Source organism: Meleagris gallopavo, chromosome 3 (assembly GCF_000146605.3).
Source record: "Meleagris gallopavo isolate NT-WF06-2002-E0010 breed Aviagen turkey brand Nicholas breeding stock chromosome 3, Turkey_5.1, whole genome shotgun sequence".
Taxonomy (NCBI): Eukaryota; Metazoa; Chordata; class Aves; order Galliformes; family Phasianidae; genus Meleagris; species Meleagris gallopavo.
In genome coordinates this window covers 26,620,525-26,634,023 of record NC_015013.2, presented here as the reverse complement: position 1 = coordinate 26,634,023, position 13,499 = coordinate 26,620,525, and the positions used below count along the sequence as shown (strand labels likewise).

Sequence of the window (13,499 nt, the reverse complement as noted above, 5' to 3'; positions counted from 1 at the left end):
TGGAAAGTAGGAAGGTAGGTGTGCTAATCTACGTTAAAACAAACAGATGTTTGTAAGTATGACACTGCAGTGCTGCTCTGTTAGCCATTCTCATCTCCATGCCCAGAGCAGAGTCAGAGCACTGCAATTTACAGGTTGAAGTCTCTGGACAAGTTTAGAACTGGAAACTGCAGAAGAAATTCTGTAAAGCTCATGCATCATCTTAAAATGAATTGTAGTCCAAAAAATAAACATTGCAAGCTACGTGAATTAACTAAAAGACACTATGGCACCTGTTGAGTCCTACAAAGAATCTGTGTCACAGATGATTCTCTCTAATAACCAAAAGAAGGAAGAAAAACTCTTAAAACCTTCAAGACCATTCCTGCTTACATGTGATGCACACAAATCCACCTAGATGTGATTTAATCAAGAGAGAGAGATCTGGCTCTGGAGAGCCCCCTACCCTTCATGTTCATGTAGCAATTAGAAGTGCCAGATCACTACTTGAGAAGTGTACAATATCATTATTGTCATATTTGATGAGTAATATTTGAGTTACTGGCTGAATAATAAAAGAGACATTAGCCAGCACATTCATGGAACAACAGAAATTGTTCTCCACATACATTATTCAAGGAGTGATTTTTCAGCCAATGTTAGAGGTGATACTGGGAAAAGTACAGGACAAAATATTGCTCATTATTGAGATATATTCTGGTATTTCTGCTGTTTTGCAAATTTGTCACTCTGCAGCAAATTTGAGAAGTTCCGTGAACATGGCCTCAGGCTGTCAAACTTTGCTCTTTCAGAGCTGCTCATTTTTCTAATCTGAAGATGGTTTTATAATTCAAAAAAAATGCCAAAAATATTACTGTTCCAAAAGAGTATTTGCACACTAGCTGCAGAAACACTGCGGATTTTATTCATTTCTGACAGTACTTTCAGTGTCAGGTAACAAAACAAACAAACAACCTAACAGTTTGTGTTCAACCTGGTGTAAATGTCAGAGCAAAAGTCAAGAAATATTTTGATGTTATGAGTGTGCCCTATAGATAAGTAAAGAAAACAAAAGAAATAACATTTTTTTTTTCTCTTTTTTAACACTGTGTGTTGTGGATTATATTTTTATAATTCTATGAGCTGTTTCCATCTGAGAACCTGATTCTTGGAAGTTATAAGCTGACAACATTTGGTGGCATTTGGAAGAGCAGTGTGCCAAAACCTCCCCAGTATCAGAGTTTGAACATCTCCAGTTACTGATAATCAATATGTTCCTCATTGAGTTGTGGCACAGCCAGCTCCAGGCTGACATTTTGCTTCTTGATGAAATGAGAACCACAGATCTAAGATACCCTTCTTATAAGAGGGGTGGTAAAACTGAGACAGAAAAGCAGTGTGTTGTCTTGTCGCTCTGATCATACTTGGGGGCACAGCAAGACTGAGGGACAATGGATAGTAGATAGAGTGTCCCTCCCCTATCAAGTGCTAATGACACCTACACTCTTTTAGAAGTAACTACCAAAACAAAATGAGCATCCTAGATTTTAAATGAAATAGATAGCAGGTTCACAGATGATTAATATTAATTACTACTGTTCAGTGCTCAGACTGAAATACCTGATCTGAAAGAAATGCTTTCTTTTTTCTGAGACTTCTCTGCCTTTGAGAGCTACAAACCATCATGGATAGTTTTGATGATCTTCTTTGAGTCTATAAGCATTTTCAACTATACCACCTATTTCTGGTAGCCTTTGTTCCTTGATATAGTATCAGCTATCTTAAGTATTACTGATGCTAGCCTCTGCTAGCAAACCTTAAAGACCGGCCTTTGAAAAAAATAATCAAAATGATCAACTGTAAACAAGTGACTGAGAAAGACACAAACATTGAAAATAAGTGCTCAGCAGATAATATACTTCTCTGACAAATTATTTAGCATGCTTGTCTGAGTACTCATCAGCTTGACTTAAGTTAGGATAAAGAAATGACTAAGCTTCATCTTCTTTATGCTAAACTGATAGCTGATACTAAACAAAGGACTTCTCTCCAAGTTCTGAGGCTTTTCACAAGGCTAAAGTATCACTTGAAAATACTGAGTTGTTATACGAAGCATTCTTTAGATGACTGAGGATGTGGAGAAATTCCTGCACACCTGTTGTTCCCATTTGGAGATATCTTGAAACAACAAACTTGACCTATCCTTTCTTCATTTTGGTTGCTCTGGCTCTTTGTTAACTGCAAATTATTAGGCAATTAAGCCAAATCTCTTTGTTACTTTGCAATTGTTTGGTTGCTCTAGTCAGGCAAACATATTTTCTTGTAAACCAACATTCTTCTTCTATTATTGGTTAAAATCTTGTGGCTGAAATAAAATGAAGATTTAAAAAAAAAATTCCATGGCTTTTAATATATTCAACCATTTCTTAGCCAGAATATAATCAATACCAAAAATCATATGTTGCCAGAAATTCCCTCTTATCAGTATTAAGAGGGCATGTGTACATTATAGTCTACATTATGTGTAATAGTTTTGCCAGCCACATCCAGAACTGTAATTCATTGATTTGATGATATGATAATTTGGAGTTTATATTTAATATATGTTCAGATTTAATGCAGGCTTATATAAATCTATCAGCTTTGATAAATTTGTGATATCTTAAATCCCAGCTGGTTTTGCCTCATGTAATCAGTTAAAAGGATCAAAACATTTCTTTGCTGATGCCATAAAATAAATTATGGTCTGTAAACAGGCCATATCAAGTTTATAGCTGAATTGTAGTACCTTCTTAGTTTTGATTTTACTGATGCTCTTCTCTGAATAAATTAAGACAAAACAGAATATTCACGTTTCCCAAAATTTACAATACCTTATGTAAATTTACAATAATTCTCAATGCACTTCCTTTCACGTAAGTATAAATGTTTTTAGAACTATTGAAAATACATGAAGTTCATATTTACTGTTTTTCCATTAGATATGAATATTGATTATTTAGCACAATATTTCATTCACTGAACTTGGAGAATCACTGTGTACACCACTGGGCTATAAGCCAAGTCCAGTTCGACAATGCTTTGTACTTGTTTTGAAGTGTCAGCTTCTTCAGTCACACTAGAGAATAAATGTTTAAAAGGAACTTTTAAGATCACTTTGGTTTACAAGAAAAATAAAGCAAAATGTAAGACAAATTAAATAAACTTGAGTTTGCATATGCAGCTCATGTCTTTTTAAAATTCTCATTAATGAAATTTGAGTGTAATACATGAGGTAAAGCTGTGTTTTCACTAAGTTTGTACACATTTAATAACATTTTGTAAAAATTACCTATTTCACACACACAAAACAACAACTCTTCTTTCAGTATTCAATATTCCCATTTCATTAGCATGATATGTTTTATGCATCTTTAAAAATGACCATATCTGAAACATCTTCACAATTTCTTTCATTTCTCTTCACTTAATCTAGTAAACAACTTTGTATCATCATTACATCTACAAGTGACAGTTCATCGTTGTTCAAAAATTATTTGAAGATTGTTAGAAATAATGGATAATATAGGACACTTACCTTGCTGCTTTCTTGGGTTGGTAAATTTTTTTTATGTATTTATGACATCTCATGAAGAATTTTCTTATTCATGCAATAAAAACAGGTTTAAATTTTTTCATTGCTCTTCCACTGACAGGCAAAACATGTTATGTACCTTCAGTGGCAAATTTATATAAATAGATGTGAAAGTTTGACAATGTGGAAAAAAGCATTGGAGAATGAGGTGACTGTATTTCTTACTACAACTACAGTATACTGGCATTATGTGGAAAAAAGGTGTCTGAAGTGAAATGCAGGACCAACAACCTGACAACCAACAACAGGATTCGTTCATGGAATTGTGATATTTGAAGGTGTGTAATGCTTTTTTCCCAGGTCCATGCAAGGTGGAAATAAAGCATTTCCAAAACAGGGCAAGGCTGTATCTCACTGGAAAACAGTAGAGGATTGAGCACTGGAACAGGCTGCCCGGGGAGGTTGTGGATTCTCCTTCTCTGGAGATATTCAAGACCCACCCAGACACCTACTTGTGCGACCTGGTGCAGGGAACCTGCTTTGGCAGGGGTGTTGGACTCAATCTCTGGAGGTCCCTTCCAGCCCCTACAATTCTGTGATTTACAAAACACCTGAGTGCCATAGAACTTACTGTCCTTTCTTGTCCAGATGTCCAGAGATGCTTGGGGATGCATCTCACTCTTTACTCCTGAATGATGGAGCTGAATGGGTCTATCCATCTGTTGAGAGAGATCCTTGAACTTGTGTCAAATATGCTTACACCTCTGAAAAATTCAAGATATTAAATGGGTTCAATCAAGCCAGTGTACCAAAGCATAAGTTCTTACTAGTTTGTATGCCATCCATACAATATCCTTTTTGAAGTTTCAGATACTCAGTGTACTTTCTATAAATAAAGCTATCATAGAAAGCTCTGGAACAGCTGTCCTTTTCTCTCATAGTCTATAAGAATAAACTTCTGCAGAGCTACTGCGTGTCCAAGTCTGAGGAATTTCTCAAGAGAACTGTTCTGGTTGATTGGTTGTTTATTTTCTTAGTTAAACAATACTAGCCAATTTAAGTGAATGCACCTGGTCTGGAAAGCTGTAACACCATTAAGTGCCTTATGTTTTGACACAGCATACAACAAAATTGACATGACTTTCTTGTCCCATATTTGGGAGTATTTCATGCCCATCTGCTTATTTTCTTTGATGTTCCCACTAATAACTGACAGTCACTTGGGTCTTTTAGCTATCATCTGCACAAATAAAATCTGACACTGTTTTCATAAAATAATGTCAATAGTATATCAAATTCTCCAACATATTCCCTGCACAGCTGCACCAAATGACAGAAACAAAAGCTGCCTACAAATATAATTTATAAAATCATAAAAGGAGTGAACTGTTCTCCCTTGTAAAAGCAAATCTTAGCTAACTTGTAAACAAGGTGACAAATCACCAGCAAGTTGGTTTAGGTTTTCTTCCAGGACAGCAAAGGTCATTGCAAACATTTTTGCTTTATCTGATACCTCCTTACCAGAGGCAACAATAATAGTGCAAGAATAATCCATGAGAAGACTCATCATTAAAAAGAAAAGTTTTTATGTCTTCCCAACTTAAAAATAATAGCTGCAGAGGAAGAGAGATCCAAGTGCTTTACAAACACAATAACTTTATATTTCAGGTAAACCACTAGAAATAACAAAAAATAAATCAAAGTTTTCTGAAAGTAATATGTACTTGTCTTGGAACATACTTGTAGTTATATAAACATAGTACCCTAAAAATTTATGCAATTATTGAGTGAGGACTATTTCCTTTCAAAGGTTATTTGAAAAGCAATTTTACACTGTCTGGAATGGGGACTGTATGATATAGCTATAACTAAATGCAATTTGTTTATATTTAACAGAAAACTACATTGCAATTTTCTTTATGATGCAACAGTTTGTGAACGGACAAGAAAGGACATGGGGAAAACGGAAGAATGTAGAACTATTGCTGCACATCTCACAGGCTCACAAAGTTGGTGCTAAGGGGACCATGTTACACTATCTTAAGCATATGAACAGGTCACTCATGTCCCTTGTACTTCCCTGATGTACAGCAGTTCTGAGCTACCTCTATTCACCTCTCAGTATAATTTCACTCATCACAGCAAGACCCTGATCTTAATTTGAGTCTCTGTATGGCATTGTAATGTAAATAATTAATAGGAACATTAACAAGTGACTTGCTTACTACTATTAATGACAAAGACAGGATCTGAATTCAGATAAAAATAATATGTCAGAAGATGGTTTTTAGCCTTTGAGAGTAACACAGATCTTGCCTTTGATTTGTCAAACATGATACTTAGACTGCAGTGTGCTGTATTTATAAAATCATCTGTTAGGCAGCATTGCCACAACTAATGTAGGAGTATAAAAAGAACTTTTGTTCATAGAAGTGTCTTGCAACGTTAAGATTTACCAACAATTTGACATTACAAACACGCAGGAATTTAGTTAGCAGCCCTGATGAGCTGTTTCTGTATGGACTGACAATTACATGGAGACATCAGCAGATATTCTTTAGCTACGAAGCAAAGTTTTATGAAGAAGCAGTATGCCTGATAACATCAATATGGTCTTGGCTTTTCCCTGTTCTCTTTCTCCAAAATGGGGCATAACACTTCATTAATTGCACAAGTTTTTCAACTATACACATAGCATGTTCTTACTTTCTCAGTACAAGTTAGCTAGAGGAATTACAATGATCAGTTACCCAGCAATAATCTACATCTTCAAGCCCAGCAAACTATCTTAAGCCCAATAATTAACTGGTTTACTCAGCTAGGAACTACGGCTCCAAAATACATTACCTTCCATTTCACCAAGGGATTAAATAATTTTGCATCAATTTTGATCTGATGATATTTTTTTTCATGTATCTAGTGAGTTTGAGAGTCAGCCACTCTTTTCTTCTTCTTTTGAGGAATAGAAGATATTAATACAGATCTGTTATTAATTCATAATTGTACCAGTAAAGCAAAACTGGGGATGACACTATTGACTTGAAAAGGCAAAAATATTTTTCTGTTAAAAGTTCAAAATTATGCAGATTAGGCTTTAAAACCTTTTGATCCATGGTGTGACCCTTTCAGCTACATTTTGCTGGCTTATATGGCAGCTTATTATAACATACTGCTGTTGCAGCACAGCAGTAGTTGACAAATATTTCTTCATCTCCATAGTTTCTTTAACAGCTTCAACGTCCTAGCAATTCAGCACATGGGATCCATGAGATAACATCTTGATAAACTATGAAGGCTGATAAAGAAGGATCTTCGGGATTGAGTCATTGAGTTTGGAGATCTCTATGGGTAGACCAGGCAATGTTCTGCTGAGTATGGCATGAACTATTAGCAAATCCTGCCAGTGTGCAGAAGATGATGACTGGATGACTGTCCTTTCCTCAGTCTCTAACTCATATAACTCAGTTGCTCACATAGCGTGAACTCTTTGGTATGTAACCTACAACATTTTCCTTAGGCATTTGATAATAACTACCAATGGAATCTTCTAGATGATTTCATATGCCTTTCTTCCTCAAGAAAGCAATAGTAACTCTCAAATTATTAATGTTAGGAGGCTCATAAGGGAAGACTGAAAATTCATGCTAGGTGAACTGTCGTTGCACATAAGGTGGTTCATGAAAGTAGGACAAAGTTGGGAGTTGAGAAAAAAAAATGTCAGAGTACTACAGACTCAGAGCTTAGGTAGCAGCTGGTGTACATTTAATTTATGCCTAGCTGCTGGAACTGGCAATGGAGAGATGAATTAAAGTCTATGGCAAGAAAATTATCCACTTAGTACTCAATATCTTTTTGTACAACCACCTTTCCGATGTCTTTGATTTGTGATGGTTCCTACCACAATGGTTACTCTGCTACAGGAGCTGCCTAGCTAGTCTTAAAAGGATTTTTGGAATAATTGCTAATTTAGTGCAATTTCTTTCACTGTCAGGTCTAGCATGAAAGTCACATACAAAGCTGCTTTTACTGGCTTTATTTCCTTTTGTTTGATGCTTATCAAATGTGGCCTGATTTTACAAAAAGCTGAGTGTCACAGGCAGTCTGAGCTTTCAAGTCTTCTCATAAGCATCTAGTTGCATTCTATAGAATGTGACTTATCCAGCTACAGAACTAGATATAAGCAAATCATTAGAAATTACACAGTATCCATTGAAGATATTTCTGGAGAGCTACATACTTGTAAATAGTGTACCAAAGGTACACTATTAAAAAATATATAGAAATTCACTTGTCTTTTCACAGAAAAAGAAGAAAAAAATGGGGATTTAGCACATTTCTGTTGGGCAAGAAGAATAACTTTTGTACGTTTATTAAGAAATTGATGATCTGTATTCCCTTGTAAAATAATTTTGCATTAATTGAAAGATAGTATTCCATCTCATACTAGCTTATTAGCTGTTCTGTAACCTACTACACTAGTAAAGATCATGTAGACCATCTGAAATGCTTCATTCCACCTCACAATTAGGTTATCATTCCTGCATGGTTTTAGTTTTTTTACCCACCTTTATTCCAAGCAACATCTGGAGCTTGAGTGGCAAGCGACAACTTCCTAAGAAAGATCGTTTCAAAATATTCAGTCACCAAGTTCTGTAGCTACTCTGATATAAGTTTCTTTATTGTGTGCACTCCAGATAATTTCTCAGGGTGTCACAGTTTTACAGAAATGCAGTCAGATACTAAATTCTCTATCATTCAGATATTTTTCTTTATGTATGCATGTACAGATACATACGATACATATGACTACGCTTAACATAGGCCATTTATTTCACAAATGCCTATGGTATAATGAAGAACTATTACTTATTTTAAACTATAACTTTAATATATCTGTACAATCAATGAATATAGAGACGTTATAGTATAGCAGAGAGCTTGGCTATGTAGCTGTTACACCAGAGCAGGAAACAGAAAAGATAGGTATACTCACCCATATCCTAGGCTCACTTAGGGAAACCGGTGGTGTGCATCACTAGAAGAAATCTTTCCCCACTGGTAGTCAGCTCTTAAATGGGTCTAGGAGAGGTGGAGCCAGGCTCCACCCCTTCTGACAGCACAGGTGAATTGCCTTCACCTGTGCTCCCATGGATGACTCACTGCTCGCCTCAGGTGATCAGTCAGAGGTTCAGGCCATGATTCAGTAGTTCCCATACAATATCTTAAAGTAATTATTAGAGAAAAGGTTCAATTTGCCCTTTCATTTCTATCCCTGTATTATCTGGTACAATTGCTGACATTGGTAATGTGTATTTGTTATGTGTATTTGTATTTACAATATATGTGCTATAGAAAGACATTTCCTGTCTCCTCTGCCTTTTCTTCCTCAGTCTTTCTGATTTCTGCTGTGACCCAGCTTTCTCCCTTGTACTTCTGTGTCTTCCTGAAGTTTTCATCCTTTAGAATCAGACTGAATAACACCCTGAAAACCAGGAATGATCTGACCGCAGTTCCTGCTTTGATCAGGAGATTGCATTGGATGATGTCAAGAGGTTCTCTGCAACTGGAATTATCCTGCGATGCCATGATCTCATAGGCACTTGCATCATTCATATGAAAACTATTCAGGTCTTTTTTTGTAGTTGTCGAGTTAGGAAGTTATAGCATGAAAGAATGCTTATGTACAAAGAACATGAGGTTAATGATAGCAGTGATGGGGAGTGGGGTTGACCTTCCTCCTCTGTGATAACTACCAGATGGGCTGTCTGAACTTGGTGGAACTGCAGAGCGATGTGCCAGCAGGCTGGGATGGAGGCTGTCACCCCGATTGCTCTTTCATACAACCTCTGTCTCATTCAGTGCCTTAAACAGAGGATTCTTCAGTCTTTTTTTTTTTTCCTTTCTATTATTTTGGATATAGCTCCTTTCTTACCTCAAGCCTTCCCCTGGAGACAGAAGCTATTGTCAAGGATTAGTTTTTTTTCTACATTCAGTTCTGCACTGCATGCCAACAGTAGCTTTGAGGTAATCCTTAGGAATATACATGTCTACAGCTTTTGCACAGTGTTTGACACTACACTGTGCATTAAATTCCTCTGTGAGATAGTCCTTTTAGAATAAATTTTTCTCATATATAAACAAATAATATAGACATGAAGATTTTTGGATGAATACAGACTTGAACTGCATCTTCCACAGAGACTCTGCATTATACTACCTACATGAGGGAAGAGATATGCCCTCCAATCCTATGCTTCATACTGACAGCCTTAGGTTTGTCCCCATTGTTTTCTAGGAGGCTGGCATGTCCCTTTCACTTCCTCACCCTCTCACCCTAAACAAGATGGGATGGTTTACATACCACCTGGCCCAATGGAGTACAAGTAGGTCATAGGGGGAAAAGAATTTTGGCCCAGGAGCTGTTTGGGATCATTGAAAGGGCTTTAAATTACGTTTGAATGGGAAAGGAGGGGATAGCAACCCTGTCCACAAGGTGTAGGATAGCATAGCTAAGTTAGAGGGACAAGATGCTACCAGGGGCCCTCAACCTGCTGCATCTTATGATGAATACACTAGGCAGCAAAATGGCAGAGCTTATCACCAGTGTTTTAAACTAGATTTGACGGGAGAAGGGGATGTACTGCTGAGAAACAGAGAAGAGTCAGGGAATACTGTTGCTTTAGGAAGCAGTAGGAGAAAACCTCAGAATTTTCATAGAATCATAGAATGGCCTTAAACACCTCCAGGGATGGGGCATTCACCACCTCTCTGGGCAGCTTGTTCCAGCACCTCACCACCTTCTCTGTGAAAAACTTCCTCCTGAAATCTTCCCTCCGTTAGTTTAAACCCATTCCCCCTTGTCCGATCACTATCTACCTGTGTAAAAAAGGTAGATAGTTTTCCTGTTTGTTTATAATCTCCCCGTAAATACTGGAAGGCTGTAATTAGGAAGAATTTTTTTAATCAGTGGGCAATGAGGCATTGGAACAATTTGCCCAGAGTGGGCAGAACTGTGGCTGCCCCAGTTCTGGAGGACAGCTTGGATAGGATTCTGGGCAGTCTGATCTATTGGGTGGCAACAAAAGGCTGTATTTTTTAATACTTTTAAAGTAGTTTAAGAGTTGATTGATGGTGGAATAACTGCGCACCATAATATATCTCCTGCCTTTGGCAACTGGAGAGAGAGAGACTAGTTCAGAGCTAAGATTCCTGCATCAAAGACTGGAATCTCAAAAGATTTGGTCATGCTTGGATAATGATTATCTTAACAATTCAGTGGTCACTTCACTTCAGGCATGTACAGACTGGTCCCTTTATTTTTTAACCTGATATTATCACCTTTTCAGAAGGTGAGTTGAAAGAAATATTTCTTTCTTTACAGAGTTCCCCTGATTTTTACTTTTTTTTTTAATGTATTTGGGGTTAGCTTGTTTTTATTAAAATAACTATCTTATCAGTAACTTGTTGATTTTCAGTTAAATCTTTGTGAGATGTATTTCCCTAAACAGTTACCTAGGAAGATGCTGCAAGTAAATTGCACATCTATACATCAGAAAACAAATAAGCCCTGAGTTAACTCTTGTGAAAATCAAAGTGTTTTTACAAAGCAGCTATCATTATCTTATTCCACTTTGTAATACAAGATTACTTTAAAAACATAAGCTGAGGAAGAAGTAGTTCTTACAAACGTCTGCTCATATTCTACTTCTTTCTGGCCAACATGTTTGTTTCCATGAAAAATGCATGCTATTTATATGTGTACATGTGAGGTGAGAGATGAGAGGAAGACCAATGTGCGTCAGTGGGTCTCATCCTAGTAAGAATCTGAATATAGCTTAAGATTCATGGATTTGACGACACTCTCTGGTTAGTTAGGATGTAGTCTCTTGTCTTAGAAGGAAAAACTTTCTACTTAATCTCTTACTTCTCATGACTTCTCTTTGTATTACTTAAAAAGACTTCAAAATAATTTCCCAATTTGGGGAGATATTTAAAGTCTAATTGTGTTTTGATTTTGTCCACAAACTTAAATGTTCACCTCAGTTTGAAACTGGGAGATGAAGAGAATTTTTCTAATTAGAGAGTGCGATTCTGAAAAGACTTTCCAGACTTTTCCTGAGAAAATTGTTTAGACATTATTAATGATGTCTGAGCAACTTGGGATTTTACAGACATTAAAGAAAGACAGGAAGATGACCTGCTGTGAGGCTTTGTGTTTGCTTGTTTGTTTGTTTGTTTGCTATTTTCTTTCAAAGCAAAATTGAAAAACATAATTGTAAGAACAGATCTGCAGGTGATGATGTTCACAATTATTGAATTGCCATTGAACATTTTCATTGTCCAGCTATGAAAAAACCTTTCATCTGAATATAATAGCAAGTAAAGCAAGGGTTGAGAAAAACTTTGTAAAACCTAAAGACTTCTCAGACAAAAATGCAAAACTACAATGTGATTGAACCAAAATCCCAATACTGTTGTAAATCCTTTTCCTACGATTAGACTTAATGAGCCAATAAATGCTAATAGATCAATGTCTACTTTGGCCTAAAAGCCCTAAGCAATTTACTAAATAAAACAATTTACATCTCTAGACTTACACTGCAGATGATGATGATGTATCTGTCTCAAAAATTCGGCTGAAATCCATGTATAACGGCTGTTCTGAAAGTAATACCTCCTATACCTCGTTGAAAAATAGTATTTTGTAGCTGAGAATTTTTTCTATCGAACAGTGTTATTGTGCTTTTTCTATCCGTCTTATTTTCCAGTGAAATAAGTAGAACTTGAAGGGGGCCTGTGAGCAATAAGGAGAGCAACTTTTATGTTGCCTAATAGTAACATGACAAGGGGTAATGTCTTTAAACTGAAAGATGGGAGATTTAAGTAAGAGGTTAGGAAGAAATTCTTCACTCAGAAAGTGTTGAGGCACTGGCACAGGTTGCCCAGAGAGGTTGTGGATGCCCTATCCCTGGTTACATTCAAGGCTAGGCTGGATGGGGCCCTGGGCAGACTGAATTGTTGGCTGGCAGCCCTGACCACAGCAGGGAGGTGAAAATAAGATGGACTTTAAGGTCCATTGCAACCAAAGCCATTATGTTGTTCTATGAGATATTACTTTTGGAGATACAGTTGAAGTTACATACTTATAAGGTAACTCACATAGAAAAGCTGAATTAAGAGGAAGTGGCAGTTAGCATCTGATGGATGCAGAATGTTTTGGAAATGAGAACAAAAATAATAATCCACTTAAAAACCAGGCCATCAGCTTTCAGAAACTAGTAACTGTTCTCCTGCCTTGATTGTTCTGTTGATGGGGTGTGACTTGTCCTTTTGTTTCAGAGGACAAGACTCTGTGGAGTGACTGTCACTAACATTAACAATTTTAAATTTGTATCTGAACTTCTCATCAAGTTTCTCAAGATGCTCTAGTCCCCTGCAAATCTTCACAAGGCAGGGATGGACACCTGTCCATGTGTCTGGCCAGAACCCAAACAATGTTCCATGCTTCTCTAAGTCCATCCAATAGTTTTCTCCATTAGACATTCGGTGGCCACATCCATGTACATTGTACAGGAGAACTGGTGGACTGAAAGAGAATCCTACTTTCTTCTTCATAAGTTTTCCTTTCAGCCCAAGCTTCAAAGCAGCACAAGTTATATCTGGGTGCATCCACAGGGACTCTGGCAGCCTTTCCTCCCCTCCAGGAACTCCAGCAGCCCCAGCACTGCAAAATATTTACTTGAACTAGTTAGCAAGTTAAATCAAGAACAAGTAGAAGGATCATAGAGAGAATTGGAGTTGTTTACATCTTTTATAAAACTTTTCTATTCAGAAATCATTGATATGATACTCCTAGCATGAGAAAGTAAGAACTTTGGTCCCTACTTAGGACCACTTACTTACTTACAGATGCATTTTATTTCAGGACATGAAAGAGTAATTTGAT

General features: G+C 36.8%; 1 long non-coding RNA gene across 1 annotated transcript; it reads right to left on the bottom strand.

Annotated features, from left to right (window-relative positions):
- Positions 1-2,297: 2,297 nt before the first annotated feature.
- LOC116216502 lies at positions 2,298-8,579 on the bottom strand. Its single transcript, XR_004159376.1, has 4 exons — positions 8,547-8,579; positions 8,119-8,165; positions 4,185-4,272; positions 2,298-3,097 (listed from the first exon to the last, which is right to left on the bottom strand). It is a non-coding gene; the product is annotated as an uncharacterized LOC116216502 (long non-coding RNA).
- Between the last annotated feature and the right edge of the window lie 4,920 nt (positions 8,580-13,499).